Raw genomic sequence first — 20,479 nt, forward strand, 5'->3', positions numbered from 1 at the left:
TTTTTTTTCAATTTTAATAAGTTATTTTCCCCAAGTTCTGACTGTTTTATAAAAAGCAATATTTTATGGATTTTTTAAAATTGTGGGGAATCGTGGGCCACTTAATCTAAATTGACCAAATAACATGCAAAGTTTATGAGTTGACCCAAAACTGGATAGGATGGACAAAATATGTTTCATAACTCTTCATTTGGCATAAGAAAACTTTACAGATAAGGAAAACGTATTTTAAGTTCTGAATGTGTATAAAAACATTAAAATATAGGTGGTCCGAGATGTGTGATCCACGATTCCCCACAAGCTATGATTTGAAAATTGGTCGCGTTTGTGTGACTTAATGATGTTTTATCAAAAATTCCTTTTCCTCGTGAAAGAACACGAAAAAACTAAGATCATAAGCGTATGAGCATATTTTTGTTATGAACTTTAGGTTCTTCATCGAAGAAATTAGCGGATGCTCGTTTAGTTATGTAAATATTTTTTTTTAGTTTTTTAAGCTTGATAAATAAAAGAAGCATATGATCAAACATATTATAATCAACATTGGTAACTCTCAGCATGCTTCATATACTTCAGCAAGGACATGTATATCAGCACCACCTCCTGGAGAAAGTTCTTACTAGAAGGAAATTTCAAGCATTGAGGTACTGAGGAAACTCTGAACATTCTTTCCATCAACCATGGGTTCGCGTCTTAACTACAAAAGTTCGTGTTTGAACTTGCATTTCTATGACCACGCAGAAAATTTTGTTTATGTTTTATTTCCAACATAGGAATTTCAGCCTACTCCAACTTTTCTTCGTGTAGCAAAGTATGTTGCTATGGTTCTCAATTTGTGTTGTTTTCTGCCGAATGGAAAAAAGGTCCCGACTGACAGAGTATGCTAATAAATCTACAATTTGAGATTCTAATGTCATTTGAATTGGAACAATCATTAATGGAAATTTTACTTTTTGGACAATACTGAATATTTCATAAAAGAAATCATAAGAAGGCAACAATTTACTAAGTAAATTGATCTTAAAATCTACTATACAATATGATTTGAGATTTATTGATGACCACATCATCATTATAATTATTATTATCATTTTCTGGAGCACGTTTGGTAAATGCAAATCAGCATTTCTCTAAAATTTATAAATTGGTAAAGGAAAAAATTCTTCGTGTAGAATTAGCTCTTTTTAATACATTTCATTTAGGCACATCTGATTTTTTGAAAACTCCAACTTCGATAAATCAAAATCATATTTTGAGTATAAAATTTATTAACGAAGTCAACTTACTTATCATGAAAGATATTATGAAAAAATTAGTAGATATACTTGTGTTGTATTTAGTATAATTGTCAGATCGGGACACAAAGTTTTTGTGATAATGAGCTTAACAGTTTTCGCCAGAAGCTTTCGAAATTTAGTCTAAGGCAACTTAGGTCTTCTCGGTAGCATTTATTCATGTTCGTAAGAACTTTCCTCGCATGGAGGCGCGTTTCATGTGTCCTTCAAGTTTCTGGGGAGTGAGGAATATTCTTACTATTATTATATTTGATATCATGCGTATTTACATCACGACATGTAGAAAAATATGCTTACGCAAAGCGACGCCGACGACAGTTGGATTGAGATTTTTATCTCAACACACATCTTAGATATTCAGAGTGGCCCACGTTACCCCACTCTCCTCAACTGAAATTGGGTTCTTTAGCCCATGTGTTTATGAAATTTTTGAAAAGCAATGCAAACAATGTTTCCTGAACGATACTTGCCCCATTTAAAAACTTTTTTTTGTCTAATATGATACGAAGTGTTCGACAAAGTTGTTCAGCGGAAAATTTATAAATTGGAAGGAAGAGAATTTATAAATTGGCACAAAAACCACAGCTTGAGTTTGGTTCCACAGAAGAAACAAAGTTAGTTAGTAAGTTAATGATCCCGCGCCGATCCTCCGGTGCATAGGGCCGTGGTAAAAGACCTCCACTGTTGACGATCCGGAGCCAGCGTCTTCACCTGGTCCCAGTCAAGATTCTCGTCGACAGTTCGGATTTCAGCGGCTAGGCTTCGCCGCCACGAGTTTCTGGGCCTGCCTCTTCTTCGATGACCTTCTGGATTCCAGTCAAGCGCCTCTCTGCAAATCTCGTTTTCATCTTTTCGCAGCGTGTGCCCAATCCATCTCCACTTACGTTCCCGAATCTCGATTTCTAGCGCCCTTTGATGACACCGGCGATGTAGTTCCTCATTCGAGATCCAGTTGCCAGGCCACCAAGCGCGGATGATATTCCGCAGGCAGCGGTTTACAAATACTTGCAGTTTTCGCGTCGTTACCGCATATGTGCACCAAGTTTCGCACCCGTACAGCAATACGGATTTGACGTTTGAGTTGAAGATTCGGATTTTTGTTCGTAGAGAGATCTGGCGTGACCGCCAGATGTTTCGGAGACTCGCAAACGCAAATCGGGCCTTTCTGATCCGTGTTTCGATGTCTTTCCTGGTACCACCATCAGGCGTTATCTGGCTACCAAGATACTGGAAGCACTCCACTTTCTCAACTTGTTGCCCAGCTACCATGAAACTGGAGGGATTTCCTGTGTTGATCTCCATCTCAACTTGGTCTTTCCGACATTGACTTTGAGACCTGCTGCCTTTGAACTTTCGGTGAGGTCGTCGAGTTTGCTCTGCATATCTGGTTGTGTTTGGGCGAGCAAAACAATATCGTCAGCCAGGTCAAGGTCGTTCAGTTGCTCCATTGTTGAAGGATTCCACGGCAATCCTCGGTTCGGTACACAGTCAATCGATCCAATCAGAATCTCATCCATTACGATTAGAAAAAGTAGCGGTGATAGAATACATCCTTGTCTCACTCCAGCAGTTACCGGGATTGGTTCGGACAAGACACCGTCGTGCAAGACCTTGCACGAAAATGCCTCATACTGTGCTTCGATGAGATGGACTAGTTTCTCTGGGACCCCTCGTCGCCTTAGAGCCGCCCAGATGTTTTCATGGTTAAGTCGGTCGAATGCTTTTTCGAAATCAACGAACACCAGCAGAAGAGAGTCCTGGAATTCGTTGATTTGTTCCAGTATAAAGTCGTCGCCAAAGTTCCAGGTCGGTCATTTCTTTCGGATTCCGTAACAATTTTAAATCGGGAGCAGTAGGTTGTTAGCCTAAAGTCCCTATCCCGCGATGGGGCTGCCATCTTGGACTTAGCTGGCGGGAGCCGCAGAAACAAACAAAAGAAGAAACAAAAATGATGTTTATTTTTCAGTACGAAATATTCAATTTTCTCATACAAACCTGATAGTTCAAATTTACTCATGTAAACGTTACATAAGAATTCTGCAAAAATTCATGGATGAGTTTTGAACCAAAACGAAGCTTTTAAGAACCCAAGGTTTGAGAAATTAAAATTGACCCCAAATCGACTCAGCCAAGCAAACTATTTTGGTGCTATATTCTGATGTTGTTTTGATATACTTTCCATATACATTATTCAGTGATCGTATGGAAGTTGAAAAAACAGCATTTACCTATCAAAGTGGAGGCAATTTACATACACAAATTTCTTTTCTTCTAAAGCGACGAAAACTACACAGAAATTAGGCGTTATCGGACACCACAATCGTACCTAGAGTTTCCATTTCCCGGCCATTTTCCCGTCTCCGGGAATCGGGAAATCTGGAGGACTGTTTCCCGGGATTATTCGGGATCCCGGGATCCCGGGAGATATTCGGAAACATGAAAAATATATGCACTTCGATTCAAATATACAAAGCTTGACGAACCTTTCGTGCATACAAGCCCATAATTTGTTCAAAATGTGCTCTTTATAATGTTTTTATAACTTATTTTCAACCAAAAAAATCAAACTGTTTTCAACAATGATAATTTAAAAACAGTCTAACAAACTATAAAATAACCTGAAAAAGTCAAATGAAGAATTCAACCATGCAATTAGAAGTTGATAAAAAAAATTATGTTTTTATTGTTTGGTTATTCCAACCATTTTTCGTTTTTCTGGACACTTTACATATTTTTTTTTTCATCGAACACAGGATCTCAATGAAACTCGATGTTTCTTTGAAAAGATTTTTATTAACTCTGGGCGCACATCTTTCGAGGATTTGATGGTTAGCTCTTACAAATGCTAAAACCACCAACCCACAGAAAGTGTACTTTGTATGCCGTGACCAGGATTTGATCTCATGCCCGCTTGCTTAGTAGACTTGAAAGCTATCCTCTACACCACGAGCTGCGGCCATTTGCCATTTCTTCATATGAAAAAAATAGCAATTTTGAGGTTTTGAAATTCATCTGGCTTTCGAAGCCAATGGGAAACAAGTGCATAAATGCTTCTTTTGAGAAAACACGATCTGTCTATCTGCTGCGCGATTTTTCATATAGTTTTTGAACTGTTGTGAGTTTTCGTTCAATGAATACGGTGTGGAAATACGTATAATCTTTTCAAACCTATATTTTGAAATAATTGTTTTCACCAAATGGCTGCAAAATGTCTACTGCCACAGGAATCGGCATATTCTCAATGAGTTTAGTATGACGACATTTTCAAAAAGAACAATAAGAATGATTAAGGAGGGTTTAGGCGTTTTCAGAGATATAAATTCATACATGTCGTGAATTCCCGGGAATGAAACTATGATTCCTGGGAATCGGGATTTCCCGAATTTTCCAAAATCCCGCCCGGGAAATCTCGGGACGGACACTCTCGTACCCATCGGAAGAATACAAAAGAGCGAAAGATTTTGCCCTCATAGCCTTCAAATCGTTGCCAGCGACAATATTGTCCAGATCTTCCATTGATCAATGTCACTCAATTCCCAACTGATTTTTAGCCATCTGAATGCACTGCTGGTTGCAGAGAGAACATGACGATGATTTTCTCACGTGAAGCTTGCGCGGAAGCAAAAATCATTTCAAAATTTTCAAACATGTCGAATTTTCTATGATATCCGAATTAAACTGACTTTAGACGACATTTTATACGATCTTTTCATTATGCAGTTGGGATTGCGATTTGCAACACCATTTTAAAAGACTTAAGTTATCACTTCTGATACGAATTCATGTTTGCTGGGAGTCTAGTATTAGAGTAACTTCAACAACGGTATTGCTAGTGATTTTCCCATAAGAAAGTGTGTGTTAAAATCGTTCCGAAAGTTTTCAGATGCACTAGAAAGTAAGGTTCCTTTTGATCTTTTCCGCCGTGAGAAAAAAATATCACGCAATTATGAGGATTAACTGGGTAAAATGTTCGCTTATTTAATTTTTTTTATTTTTAGACCTATATCTAAACATGTATAGATACATGCCAATATAAGAAGCATGCCAAGGTAATGCTTTTAGAAGCTTGGGAGTTTCAATTTGTTTGTCAAATGTCCAGAAATGCTTAAAAACTAGATTTTTTTTTGAGAAAAATCGACTTATATTTGATTTGGTAGTTTTGGCAAGGGTTTTCCCAAAATAGATTTAAAACGCATTCTACGTGAAAAACTTGATGAAACACTTAAAAAACAAGATGAAAAAGAGAAATATTGACAAAAAAATAAAATAATTAAAAACTCACAAAATGACAAACATGTGAAAATAAGCATTTTTTTTCACAGAAAGAGAAATGTGATATTTTATTCAATTACTTTTGCTAAAGGGTGTCCACGATGAAATATTCACAAACAAAATTGATTCGCATAATTCGGGTTTTCATCCGATTACCATAAAATTTTCAGGGATTGAAAAATAACTATTAAACTTCATTTTACGATTTTACACTTTTTTTTTACAGTCCATACGCAAATGCCCTCACCTTGGCCTTAACCTCGGCCACAAGATTCTGCACAACCTGTGAATCAACCTTTTTTGGATGTAAACCTATAAACCTTTCTCCAGTTCTTCGACTGTCTCCACTACCTTCGGTCGTTTAAGAAGGTGCTGCTTCATAATCGCCCAGTACTTCTCGATGGGGCAGAGCAGGCTTCCGAAAAGTACTGGCGAACGACAGTATTCTTGCGAAAGTCGCACATGCACCTCGGTGAAAGCTTCCCGCATATTTCTTCCCTGACAGTTTTAAAAGGAGCGGTCGTGCGATGTACAGCGAGGCCTCGTTTTACCCCATGCGAGAGTTTGTCCGTGGGTATGAAAATTTTTTAAGCTTCGTGACAGTTTTGGGAATATCTTCGTGACAGTTTTCAATGCGTTGAATTTCGCATGACAGTACTACTTACTCCGTCCGACTGTAGCCGAGATTCGCTCGGGCCAAGTTAATTTCGAACGAACGTATGAATTTTCCTTTTGCTTGAAGCTACTGCGGGTGGTGATCACCCCAAACACCCTCCCCTCCCCTCCCCTTTTCGCCTAACCTGCACCGGCACCACATATCGAGCTACACGCCGATCGTATGCTGCTGCTCGGTGCGAATAGATGGCTCGTTCGATCTATTCGAAACCGAACAGCAGCGCATACGATCAGGCACGGGAACGGTATGGGCACGACAGTCACCCGTGACAGTCCTGCCCAAACTGTCACGCCCTGCAGCCGACAGTTAGGATGAAATTATTTTCGAAACAGGAGGCATGAAGGGATGAAAACCGAACTGTCGGTTGGGTTCGCTACAGCTTAAAGCACAACACTTTCGGCAACGCATGCTTTGAGCAGATTGTTCAGATACAGTCTGGGTTCTCGCACGTGTGCGATGTAGCCGAAGCATTACGATTCGTTACCGACGGTACAGCAGCGAAAAAGGCTGTCATAGCAAAGCTGTACTTTTCGGAAGCCTGGAGCGGAGCTCTGAAGTTTTGGGAGGGTTGAACATTTTCGGCACGAAGTTGACCTAATTGTCCGCATACCACGTCCTTGAAGTAGTGGCATGAAGCCAAATCCGGCCAGAAGATTGTTTGGACGTTGTGGGCCTTCAGGAGAGGAAGCAGCCGCTTCTGGAGGCACTCTTTCATGTACACCTGTCCCTTCATCGTGTCCTAGATCAAGGAAGGTGCACTCCCGCACGTGCATATGGCTTGCCAAACCAGGAATTTATTCGCAAATTTGAACATCTTCTGAGTGCGGATATGCTCCGGAACGCTGAACTTTTCCGTGGCCATGAAAAACAGGTTGCCGGGGATCTGTTTGAAGTCGGCCTTCACATATGTTTCGTCGTCCATGATGCAACATTCAACTTTCGTCAGCATGTTGAGGTACAACTTCCTGGCACGGGTTTTGGCGGACTTGTTCTACTTCTCGTCGCGATTAGGGGCCTTTTGTAACTTGAATGTTCGAAGCCCAGCCTTAGTTTTGGTCTACTGGACAAAACTTCGGCTTGGGTGCAGCTTCTTAGCCACATCCCGAACGGAGGCGTAGTTGGAGGCCCCAACTACGAGGTTGTGATTTTTGGTGTTGTATGGAATACTTTTTCCTTCACTTCTGGGCTTCCGATCGGTAGTCAATCGTTTCTCGAACCGCTTAATCACTCGCTATCGCGGAATTCGCGATTCCCAACGTTTTAGCGATGGAACGATGAGAGAGATCCTTGTTATCGTGATGAATGCGCAAGATTTTATCACGCACGAGCTGTTCTTTCAACTCCATTTCCGCGAGTTTTGATGACAGGACTTTAGAACTTGCAGGATGTAAACAATGCACTATGAACTAAATCCACCCAAATTTTTATTAAATTCTACCCAACGGTAAACAAGTTAGAGCAATTTCATAGTGTGGCAATTTCATCGTGGAAATCCATATGAGCGTCAAATTGATTTGATTTGAAATTCGCTTATTTGAAAGGGTGCCGTGCGCTATTCCGATTAAAAATCATATGCTGCAGCGCCTAAAATTTCAAGAATGTTGTTTCAATTAGATGAAGTGTAAAACTCAAAAGTTAGGTTTTTTCTTAACTTTTCATGGTGGTTTTTTGTTCCTTCTGATGTACGTAACTTCTTTATCATGAATATTGCAGTCAACTTCGAACAACAAACTTCATTTGATTTCTCAAAAGTCAGTTGAGCACAAAGTGATCGTCAAGGCAAAAGTATTGAATGAATTCGATGATTTCATTTGAAACATGTTACACAAACGGGATGAGCTCAGTTAGAGGAATGTTGTAATCTTGTGGAGCCAGGAGGCCAAAGGTAGGCTAACATATGACAGCTTCCCGCAGCGAATGTCAACCGCCTCATGGCCCGGGGGAAGGGGTTCTTCGCATCATCATCGTCGTCTTCGAAAAAACAACAACATTTTTAGCCCTGCAGCCAAGTGTGATCGCTGTCTGATTTTGATGAGGCTGCTGCTTCTGCCCTTCGTCTCAACATCGAGTTGAAATAAAACCAACGACTAACATACGTATATGACCCACCCCTTGAACCCATCTGGACAAAACCCGGAGGGGACGACAACACCCGGTCCGGTCATCATTCGCCAGGGGGTCCCAGAAGGGTTTGCAAGCTTGATCGAGAAAAGATGACCACATGTATTCATTAGCGCATGAAACGAAAAACCAGTATTATGTCAGCAAAGGTAGAGAGAGAGAGTCGTCATTTTGGATCGCTTCAGGAACCTCCAAGATGGGCTAGCCGTCATAAGTCTTTTGGTACTTTGATTCCGACATTTGAAAAAGAAAAAAAAAATGCTGATGCTAATTTAGTCCGGTTATGAGAGCGCACAGCTTTGTTTGAGTCTTCATTTCTTACAAATTTTTCACTGTTGATTTTGACATCTGCTGCTGAGGCGCGTTAGTTTATTTTTTATTCGCAAACATCGTGGCGGTTTGTCGTCATCCGGGAAGCGGATCTACCGGGGCTCAGGTGGCTTTCAAACTTTCGGCTCTGTTTGTTCCGAGCCAACTGCGGAAATGTGCTTCGCAAGAGCAGTAGAAACAGCGGCAGAAATTTTTTTTCCAGGAGGTACGAATAACAATCGACAATCGGAAGTGAGTACAAACATAAGTAGGTACCCTTCTCACTCAGACGCAGAGTGTGAACCATCTCAAGTAGCTGGGTATAGGGACCAAGAAATGTTTTTTTTTGGTAATGAATGACGCATATGGGTAGCATAGCGGGGTCATATAGGGAAGAGTATTCGATCACATGCTTCAAGACAAATTTGAAAAATATTTGGTTCTGCGAATGACAAAGTAAAGCTGGTTGTGAGGTTTTAAATTTTCGTGTTTTTAAATGTTCTCAGAACATTTGAATTCCCCTAACTTTTATAATATTTGTAATTGTAATTTTTAGTAATTTTTGTAATTTTTGTAATTTTTGTAATTTTTGTAATTTTTGTAATTTTTGTAATTTTTGAAATTTTTGTCATTTTTGTCATTTTTGTCATTTTTGTAATTTTTGTCATTTTTGTCATTTTTGTCATTTTTGTCATTTTTGTCATTTTTGTCATTTTTGTCATTTTTGTCATTTTTGTCATTTTTGTCATTTTTGTCATTTTTGTCATTTTTGTCATTTTTGTCATTTTTGTCATTTTTGTCATTTTTGTCATTTTTGTCATTTTTGTCATTTTTGTCATTTTTGTCATTTTTGTCATTTTTGTCATTTTTGTCATTTTTGTCATTTTTGTCATTTTTGTCATTTTTGTCATTTTTGTCATTTTTGTCATTTTTGTCATTTTTGTCATTTTTGTCATTTTTGTCATTTTTGTCATTTTTGTCATTTTTGTCATTTTTGTCATTTTTGTCATTTTTGTCATTTTTGTCATTTTTGTCATTTTTGTCATTTTTGTCATTTTTGTCATTTTTGTCATTTTTGTCATTTTTGTCATTTTTGTCATTTTTGTCATTTTTGTCATTTTTGTCATTTTTGTCATTTTTGTCATTTTTGTCATTTTTGTCATTTTTGTCATTTTTGTCATTTTTGTCATTTTTGTCATTTTTGTCATTTTTGTCATTTTTGTCATTTTTGTCATTTTTGTCATTTTTGTCATTTTTGTCATTTTTGTCATTTTTGTCATTTTTGTCATTTTTGTCATTTTTGTCATTTTTGTCATTTTTGTCATTTTTGTCATTTTTGTCATTTTTGTCATTTTTGTCATTTTTGTCATTTTTGTCATTTTTGTCATTTTTGTCATTTTTGTCATTTTTGTCATTTTTGTCATTTTTGTCATTTTTGTCATTTTTGTCATTTTTGTCATTTTTGTCATTTTTGTCATTTTTGTCATTTTTGTCATTTTTGTCATTTTTGTCATTTTTGTCATTTTTGTCATTTTTGTCATTTTTGTCATTTTTGTCATTTTTGTCATTTTTGTCATTTTTGTCATTTTTGTCATTTTTGTCATTTTTGTCATTTTTGTCATTTTTGTCATTTTTGTCATTTTTGTCATTTTTGTCATTTTTGTCATTTTTGTCATTTTTGTCATTTTTGTCATTTTTGTCATTTTTGTCATTTTTGTCATTTTTGTCATTTTTGTCATTTTTGTCATTTTTGTCATTTTTGTCATTTTTGTCATTTTTGTCATTTTTGTCATTTTTGTCATTTTTGTCATTTTTGTCATTTTTGTCATTTTTGTCATTTTTGTCATTTTTGTCATTTTTGTCATTTTTGTCATTTTTGTCATTTTTGTCATTTTTGTCATTTTTGTCATTTTTGTCATTTTTGTCATTTTTGTCATTTTTGTCATTTTTGTCATTTTTGTCATTTTTGTCATTTTTGTCATTTTTGTCATTTTTGTCATTTTTGTCATTTTTGTCATTTTTGTCATTTTTGTCATTTTTGTCATTTTTGTCATTTTTGTCATTTTTGTCATTTTTGTCATTTTTGTCATTATTGTCATTTTTGTCATTTTTGTCATTTTTGTCATTTTTGTCATTTTTGTCATTTTTGTCATTTTTGTCATTTTTGTCATTTTTGTCATTTTTGTCATTTTTGTCATTTTTGTCATTATTGTCATTTTTGTCATTTTTGTCATTTTTGTCATTTTTGTCATTTTTGTCATTTTTGTCATTTTTGTCATTTTTGTCATTTTTGTCATTTTTGTCATTTTTGTCATTTTTGTAATTTTTGTCATTTTTGTCATTTTTGTCATTGTTGTCATTTTTGTCATTTTTGTCATTTTTGTCATTTTTGTCATTTTTGTCATTTTTGTCATTTTTGTCATTTTTGTCATTTTTGTCATTTTTGTCATTTTTGTCATTTTTGTCATTTTTGTCATTTTTGTCATTTTTGTCATTTTTGTCATTTTTGTCATTTTTGTCATTTTAGTCATTTTTGTCATTTTTGTCATTTTTGTCATTTTTGTCATTTTTGTCATTTTTGTCATTTTTGTCATTATTGTCATTTTTGTCATTTTTGTCATTTTTGTCATTTTTGTCATTTTTGTCATTTTTGTCATTTTTGTCATTTTTGTCATTTTTGTCATTTTTGTCATTTTTGTCATTTTTGTCATTTTTGTCATTTTTGTCATTTTTGTCATTTTTGTCATTTTTGTCATTTTTGTCATTTTTGTCATTTTTGTCATTTTTGTCATTTTTGTCATTTTTGTCATTTTTGTCATTTTTGTCATTTTTGTCATTTTTGTCATTTTTGTCATTTTTGTCATTTTTGTCATTTTTGTCATTTTTGTCATTTTTGTCATTTTTGTCATTTTTGTCATTTTTGTCATTTTTGTCATTTTTGTCATTTTTGTCATTTTTGTCATTTTTGTCATTTTTGTCATTTTTGTCATTTTTGTCATTTTTGTCATTTTTGTCATTTTTGTCATTTTTGTCATTTTTGTCATTTTTGTCATTTTTGTCATTTTTGTCATTTTTGTCATTTTTGTCATTTTTGTCATTTTTGTCATTTTTGTCATTTTTGTCATTTTTGTCATTTTTGTCATTATTGTCATTTTTGTCATTTTTGTCATTTTTGTCATTTTTGTCATTTTTGTCATTTTTGTCATTTTTGTCATTTTTGTAATTTTTGTCATTTTTGAAATTTTTGTAATTTTTGTTATTTTTGTCATTTTTGTCATTTTTGTCATTTTTGTCATTTTTGTCATTTTTGTCATTTTTGTCATTTTTGCCATTTTTGTCATTTTTGTCATTTTTGTCATTTTTGTCATTTTTGTCATTTTTGTCATTTTTGTCATTTTTGTCATTGTTGTCATTTTTGTCATTTTTGTCATTTTTGTCATTTTTGTCATTTTTGTCATTTTTGTCATTTTTGTCATTTTTGTCATTTTTGTCATTTTTGTCATTTTTGTCATTTTTGTCATTTTTGTCATTTTTGTCATTTTTGTCATTTTTGTCATTTTTGTCATTTTTGTCATTTTTGTCATTTTTGTCATTTTTGTCATTTTTGTCATTTTTGTCATTTTTGTCATTTTTGTCATTTTTGTCATTTTTGTCATTTTTGTCATTTTTGTCATTTTTGTCATTTTTGTCATTTTTGTCATTTTTGTCATTTTTGTCATTTTTGTCATTTTTGTCATTTTTGTCATTTTTGTCATTTTTGTCATTTTTGTTATTTTTGTCATTTTTGTCATTTTTGTCATTTTTGTCATTTTTGTCATTTTTGTCATTTTTGTCATTTTTGTCATTTTTGTCATTTTTGTCATTTTTGTCATTTTTGTCATTATAGTCATTTATGTCATTTTTGTCATTTTTGTCATTTTTGTCATTTTTGTCATTTTCGTCATTTTTGTCATTTTTGTCATTTTTGTCATTTTTGTCATTTTAGTCATTTTTGTCATTTTAGTCATTTTTGTCTTTTTTGTCATTTTTGTCATTGTTGTCATTTTTGTCATTTTAGTCATTTTTGTCATTTTTGTCATTTTTGTCATTTTTGTCATTTTTGTCATTTTGGTCATTTTTGTCATTTTTGTCATTTTTGTCATTTTTGTAATTTTTGTAATTTTTGTCATTTTTGTAATTTTTGTCATTTTTGTCATTTTTGTCATTTTTGTCATTTTTGTCATTTTTGTCATTTTTGTCATTTTTGTCATTTTTGTCATTTTTGTCATTTTTGTCATTTTTGTCATTTTTGTCATTTTTGTCATTTTTGTCATTTTTGTCATTTTTGTCATTTTTGTCATTTTTGTCATTTTTGTCATTTTTGTCATTTTTGTCATTTTTGTCATTTTTGTCATTTTTGTCATTTTTGTCATTTTTGTCATTTTTGTCATTTTTGTCATTTTTGTCATTTTTTGTCATTTTTGTCATTTTGGTCATTATTGTCATTTTTGGTATTTTTTGTCATTTTTGTCGTTTTTGTCATTTTAGTCATTTTTGTAATTTTTGTAATTTTTGTTATTTTTGTAATTTTCTAATTTTTGTAATTTTTGTAATTTTTGTAATTTTTGTAATTTTTGTAATTTTTGTCATTTTTGTCATTTTTGTCATTTTTGTCATTTTTGTCATTTTTGTCATTTTTGTCATTTTTGTCATTTTTGTCATTTTTGTCATTTTTGTCATTTTGGTCATTTTTTGTCATTTTGGTCATTTTTGTCATTTTTGTCATTTTTGTCATTTTTGTCATTTTTGTCATTTTTGTCATTTTTGTCATTTTTGTCATTTTTGTCATTTTTGTCATTTTTGTCATTTTTGTCATTTTTGTCATTTTTGTCATTTTTGTCATTTTTGTCATTTTTGTCATTTTTGTCATTTTGGTCATTTTTGTCATTTTTGTCATTTTTGTCATTTTTGTCATTTTTGTCATTTTTGTCATTTTTGTCATTTTTGTCATTTTTGTCATTTTTGTCATTTTTGTCATTTTTGTCATTTTTGTCATTTTTATCATTTTTATCATTTTTGTCATTTTTGCCATTTTTGCCATTTTTGTCATTTTTGTCATTTTTGTCATTTTTGTCATTTTTGTCATTTTTGTCATTTTTGTCATTTTTGTCATTTTTGTCATTTTTGTCATTTTTGTCATTTTTGTCATTTTTGTCATTTTTGTCATTTTTGTCATTTTTGTCATTTTTGTCATTTTTGTCATTTTTGTCATTTTTGTCATTTTTGTCATTTTTGTCATTTTTGTCATATTTGTCATTTTTGTCATTTTTGTCATTTTTGTCATTTTTGTCATTTTTGTCATTTTTGTCATTTTTGTCATTTTTGTCATTTTTGTCATTTTTGTCATTTTTGTCATTTTTGTCATTTTTGTCATTTTTGTCATTTTTGTCATTTTTGTCATTTTTGTCATTTTTGTCATTTTTGTCATTTTTGTCATTTTTGTCATTTTTGTCATTTTTGTCATTTTTGTCATTTTTGTCATTTTTGTCATTTTTGTCATTTTTGTCATTTTTGTCATTTTTGTCATTTTTGTCATTTTTGTCATTTTTGTCATTTTTGTCATTTTTGTCATTTTTGTCATTTTTGTCATTTTTGTCATTTTTGTCATTTTTGTCATTTTTGTCATTTTTGTCATTTTTGTCATTTTTGTCATTTTTGTCATTTTTGTCATTTTTGTCATTTTTGTCATTTTTGTCATTTTTGTCATTTTTGTGATTTTTGTCATTTTTGTCATTTTTGTCATTTTTGTCATTTTTGTCATTTTTGTCATTTTTGTCATTTTTGTCATTTTTGTCATTTTTGTCATTTTTGTCATTTTTGTCTTTTTGTCATTTTTGTCTTTTTGTCATTTTTGTCATTTTTGTCATTTTTGTCATTTTTGTCATTTTTGTCATTTTTGTCATTTTTGTCATTTTTGTCATTTTTGTCATTTTTGTCATTTTTGTCATTTTTGTCATTTTTGTCATTTTTGTCATTTTTGTCATTTTTGTCATTTTTGTCATTTTTGTCATTTTTGTCATTTTTGTCATTTTTGTCATTTTTGTCATTTTTGTCATTTTTGTCATTTTTGTCATTTTTGTCATTTTTGTCATTTTTGTCATTTTTGTCATTTTTGTCATTTTTGTCATTTTTGTCATTTTTGTCATTTTTGTCATTTTTGTCATTTTTGTCATTTTTGTCATTTTTGTCATTTTTGTCATTTTTGTCATTTTTGTCATTTTTGTCATTTTTGTCATTTTTGTCATTTTTGTCATTTTTGTCATTTTTGTCATTTTTGTCATTTTTGTCATTTTTGTCATTTTTGTCATTTTTGTCATTTTTGTCATTTTTGTCATTTTTGTCATTTTTGTCATTTTTGTCATTTTTGTCATTTTTGTCATTTTTGTCATTTTTGTCATTTTTGTCATTTTTGTCATTTTTGTCATTTTTGTCATTTTTGTCATTTTTGTCATTTTTGTCATTTTTGTCATTTTTGTCATTTTTGTCATTTTTGTCATTTTTGTCATTTTTGTCATTTTTGTCATTTTTGTCATTTTTGTCATTTTTGTCATTTTTGTCACTTTTGTGATTTTTGTCATTTTTGTCATTTTTGTCATTTTTGTCATTTTTGTCATTTTTGTGATTTTTGTCATTTTTGTCATTTTTGTCATTTTTGTCTTTTTGTCATTTTTGTCATTTTTGTCATTTTTGTCATTTTTGTCATTTTTGTCATTTTTGTCATTTTTGTCATTTTTGTCATTTTTGTCATTTTTGTCATTTTTGTCATTTTTGTCATTTTTGTCATTTTTGTCATTTTTGTCATTTTAGTCATTTTAGTCATTTTTGTCATTTTTGTCATTTTTGTCATTTTTGTCATTTTTGTCATTTTTGTCATTTTTGTCATTTTTGTCATTTTTGTCATTTTTGTCATTTTTGTCATTTTTGTCATTTTTGTCATTTTTGTCATTTTTGTCATTTTTGTCATTTTTGTCATTTTTGTCATTTTTGTCATTTTTGTCATTTTTGTCATTTTTGTCATTTTTGTCATTTTTGTCATTTTTGTCATTTTTGTCATTTTTGTCATTTTTGTCATTTTTGTCATTTTTGTCATTTTTGTCATTTTTGTCATTTTTGTCATTTTTGTCATTTTTGTCATTTTTGTCATTTTTGTCATTTTTGTCATTTTTGTCATTTTTGTCATTTTTGTCATTTTTGTCATTTTTGTCATTTTTGTCATTTTTGTCATTTTTGTCATTTTTGTCATTTTTGTCATTTTTGTCATTTTTGTCATTTTTGTCATTTTTGTCATTTTTGTCATTTTTGTCATTTTTGTCATTTTTGTCATTTTTGTCATTTTTGTCATTTTTGTCATTTTTGTCATTTTTGTCATTTTTGTCATTTTTGTCATTTTTGTCATTTTTGTCATTTTTGTCATTTTTGTCATTTTTGTCATTTTTGTCATTTTTGTCATTTTTGTCATTTTTGTCATTTTTGTCATTTTTGTCATTTTTGTCATTTTTGTCATTTTTGTCATTTTTGTCATTTTTGTCATTTTTGTCATTTTTGTCATTTTTGTCATTTTTGTCATTTTTGTCATTTTTGTCATTTTTGTCATTTTTGTCATTTTTGTCATTTTTGTCATTTTTGTCATTTTTGTCATTTTTGTCATTTTTGTCATTTTTGTCATTTTTGTCATTTTTGTCATTTTTGTCATTTTTGTCATTTTTGTCATTTTTGTCATTTTTGTCATTTTTGTCATTTTTGTCATTTTTGTCATTTTTGTCATTTTTGTCATTTTTGTCATTTTTGTCATTTTTGTCATTTTTGTCATTTTTGTCATTTTTGTCATTTTTGTCATTTTTGTCATTTTTGTCATTTTTGTCATTTTTGTCATTTTTGTCATTTTTGTCATTTTTGTCATTTTTGTCATTTTTGTCATTTTTGTCATTTTTGTCATTTTTGTCATTTTTGTCATTTTTGTCATTTTTGTCATTTTTGTCATTTTTGTCATTTTTGTCATTTTTGTCATTTTTGTCATTTTTGTGATTTTTGTCATTTTTGTCATTTTTGTCATTTTTGTCATTTTTGTCATTTTTGTCATTTTTGTCATTTTTGTCATTTTTGTGATTTTTGTCATTTTTGTCATTTTTGTCATTTTTGTCATTTTTGTCATTTTTGTCTTTTTGTCATTTTTGTCATTTTTGTCATTTTTGTCATTTTTGTCATTTTTGTCATTTTTGTCATTTTTGTCATTTTTGTCATTTTTGTCATTTTTGTCATTTTTGTCATTTTTGTCATTTTTGTCATTTTTGTCATTTTTGTCATTTTTGTCATTTTTGTCATTTTTGTCATTTTTGTCATTTTTGTCATTTTTGTCATTTTTGTCATTTTTGTCATTTTTGTCATTTTTGTCATTTTTGTCATTTTTGTCATTTTTGTCATTTTTGTCATTTTTGTCATTTTTGTCATTTTTGTCATTTTTGTCATTTTTGTCATTTTTGTCATTTTTGTCATTTTTGTCATTTTTGTCATTTTTGTCATTTTTGTCATTTTTGTCATTTTTGTCATTTTTGTCATTTTTGTCATTTTTGTCATTTTTGTCATTTTTGTCATTTTTGTCATTTTTGTCATTTTTGTCATTTTTGTCATTTTTGTCATTTTTGTCATTTTTGTCATTTTTGTCATTTTTGTCATTTTTGTCACTTGTGTGATTTTTGTCATTTTTGTCATTTTTGTCATTTTTGTCATTTTTGTGATTTTTGTCATTTTTGTCATTTTTGTCATTTTTGTCTTTTTGTCATTTTTGTCATTTTTGTCATTTTTGTCATTTTTGTCATTTTTGTCATTTTTGTCATTTTTGTCATTTTTGTCATTTTTGTCATTTTTGTCATTTTTGTCATTTTTGTCATTTTTGTCATTTTTGTCATTTTTGTCATTTTTGTCATTTTTGTCATTTTTGTCATTTTAGTCATTTTTGTCATTTTTGTCATTTTTGTCATTTTTGTCATTTTTGTCATTTTTGTCATTTTTGTCATTTTTGTCATTTTTGTCATTTTTGTCATTTTTGTCATTTTTGTCATTTTTGTCATTTTTGTCATTTTTGTCATTTTTGTCATTTTTGTCATTTTTGTCATTTTTGTCATTTTTGTCATTTTTGTCATTTTTGTCATTTTTGTCATTTTTGTCATTTTTGTCATTTTTGTCATTTTTGTCATTTTAGTCATTTTTGTCATTTTTGTCATTTTTGTCATTTTTGTCATTTTTGTCATTTTTGTCATTTTTGTCATTTTTGTCATTTTTGTCATTTTTGTCATTTTTGTCATTTTTGTCATTTTTGTCATTTTTGTCATTTTTGTCATTTTTGTCATTTTTGTCATTTTTGTCATTTTTGTCATTTTTGTCATTTTTGTCATTTTTGTCATTTTTGTCATTTTTGTCATTTTTGTCATTTTTGTCATTTTTGTCATTTTTGTCATTATTGTCATTTTTGTCATTTTTGTCATTTTTGTCATTTTTGTCATTTTTGTCATTTTTGTCATTTTTGTCATTTTTGTCATTTTTGTCATTTTTGTAATTTTTGTCATTTTTGAAATTTTTGTAATTTTTGTTATTTTTGTCATTTTTGTCATTTTTGTCATTTTTGTCATTTTTGTCATTTTTGTCATTTTTGTCATTTTTGTCATTTTTGTCATTTTTGTCATTTTTGTCATTTTTGTCATTTTTGTCATTTTTGTCATTTTTGTCATTTTTGTCATTTTTGTCATTTTTGTCATTTTTGTCATTTTTGTCATTGTTGTCATTTTTGTCATTTTTGTCATTTTTGTCATTTTTGTCATTTTTGTCATTTTTGTCATTTTTGTCATTTTTGTCATTTTTGTCATTTTTGTCATTTTTGTCATTTTTGTCATTTTTGTCATTTTTGTCATTTTTGTCATTTTTGTCATTTTTGTCATTTTTGTCATTTTTGTCATTTTTGTCATTTTTGTCATTTTTGTCATTTTTGTCATTTTTGTCATTTTTGTCATTTTTGTCATTTTTGTCATTTTTGTCATTTTTGTCATTTTTGTCATTTTTGTCATTTTTGTCATTTTTGTCATTTTTGTCATTTTTGTCATTTTTGTCATTTTTGTCATTTTTGTCATTTTTGTCATTTTTGTCATTTTTGTCATTTTTGTCATTTTTGTCATTTTTGTCATTTTTGTCATTTTTGTCATTTTTGTCATTTTTGTCATTTTTGTCATTTTTGTCATTTTTGTCATTTTTGTCATTTTTGTCATTTTTGTCATTTTTGTCATTTTTGTCATTTTTGTCATTTTTGTCATTTTTGTCATTTTTGTCATTTTTGTCATTTTTGTCATTTTTGTCATTTTTGTCATTTTTGTCATTTTTGTTATTTTTGTCATTTTTGTCATTTTTGTCATTTTTGTCATTTTTGTCATTTTTGTCATTTTTGTCATTTTTGTCATTTTTGTCATTTTTGTCATTTTTGTCATTATAGTCATTTTTGTCATTTTTGTCATTTTTGTCATTTTTGTCATTTTTGTCATTTTTGTCATTTTCGTCATTTTTGTCATTTTTGTCATTTTTGTCATTTTAGTCATTTTTGTCATTTTAGTCATTTTTGTCTTTTTTGTCATTTTTGTCATTTTTGTCATTTTTGTCATTTTAGTCATTTTTGTCATTTTTGTCATTTTTGTCATTTTTGTCATTTTTGTCATTTTGGTCATTTTTGTCATTTTTGTCATTTTTGTCATTTTTGTAATTTTTGTAATTTTTGTCATTTTTGTAATTTTTGTAATTTTTGTCATTTTTGTCATTTTTGTCATTTTTGTCATTTTTGTCATTTTTGTCATTTTTGTCATTTTTGTCATTTTTGTCATTTTTGTCATTTTTGTCATTTTTGTCATTTTTGTCATTTTTGTCATTTTTGTCATTTTTGTCATTTTTGTCATTTTTGTCATTTTTGTCATTTTTGTCATTTTTGTCATTTTTGTCATTTTTGTCATTTTTGTCATTTTTGTCATTTTTGTCATTTTTGTCATTTTTGTCATTTTTGTCATTTTTGTCATTTTTGTCATTTTTGTCATTTTTTGTCATTTTGGTCATTATTGTCATTTTTGGTATTTTTTGTCATTTTTGTCGTTTTTGTCATTTTAGTCATTTTTGTAATTTTTGTAATTTTTGTTATTTTTGTAATTTTCTAATTTTTGTAATTTTTGTAATTTTTGTAATTTTTGTAATTTTTGTAATTTTTGTAATTTTTGTCATTTTTGTCATTTTTGTCATTTTTGTCATTTTTGTCATTTTTGTCATTTTTGTCATTTTTGTCATTTTTGTCATTTTTGTCATTTTTGTCATTTTGGTCATTTTTGTCATTTTTGTCATTTTTGTCATTTTTGTCATTTTTGTCATTTTTGTCATTTTTGTCATTTTTGTCATTTTTGTCATTTTTGTCATTTTTGTCATTTTTGTCATTTTTGTCATTTTTGTCATTTTTGTCATTTTTGTCATTTTTGTCATTTTTGTCATTTTTGTCATTTTTGTCATTTTTGTCATTTTTGTCATTTTTGTCATTTTTGTCATTTTTGTCATTTTTGTCATTTTTGTCATTTTTGTCATTTTTGTCATTTTTGTCATTTATGTCATTTTTGTCATTTTTGTCATTTTTGTCATTTTTGTCATTTTTGTCATTTTTGTCATTTTTGTCATTTTCGTCATTTTTGTCATTTTTGTCATTTTTGTCATTTTTGTCATTTTTATCATTTTTATCATTTTTGTCATTTTTGCC

The sequence above is a fragment of the Uranotaenia lowii genome, chromosome 2, assembly GCF_029784155.1.
Source record: "Uranotaenia lowii strain MFRU-FL chromosome 2, ASM2978415v1, whole genome shotgun sequence".
Taxonomy (NCBI): Eukaryota; Metazoa; Arthropoda; class Insecta; order Diptera; family Culicidae; genus Uranotaenia; species Uranotaenia lowii.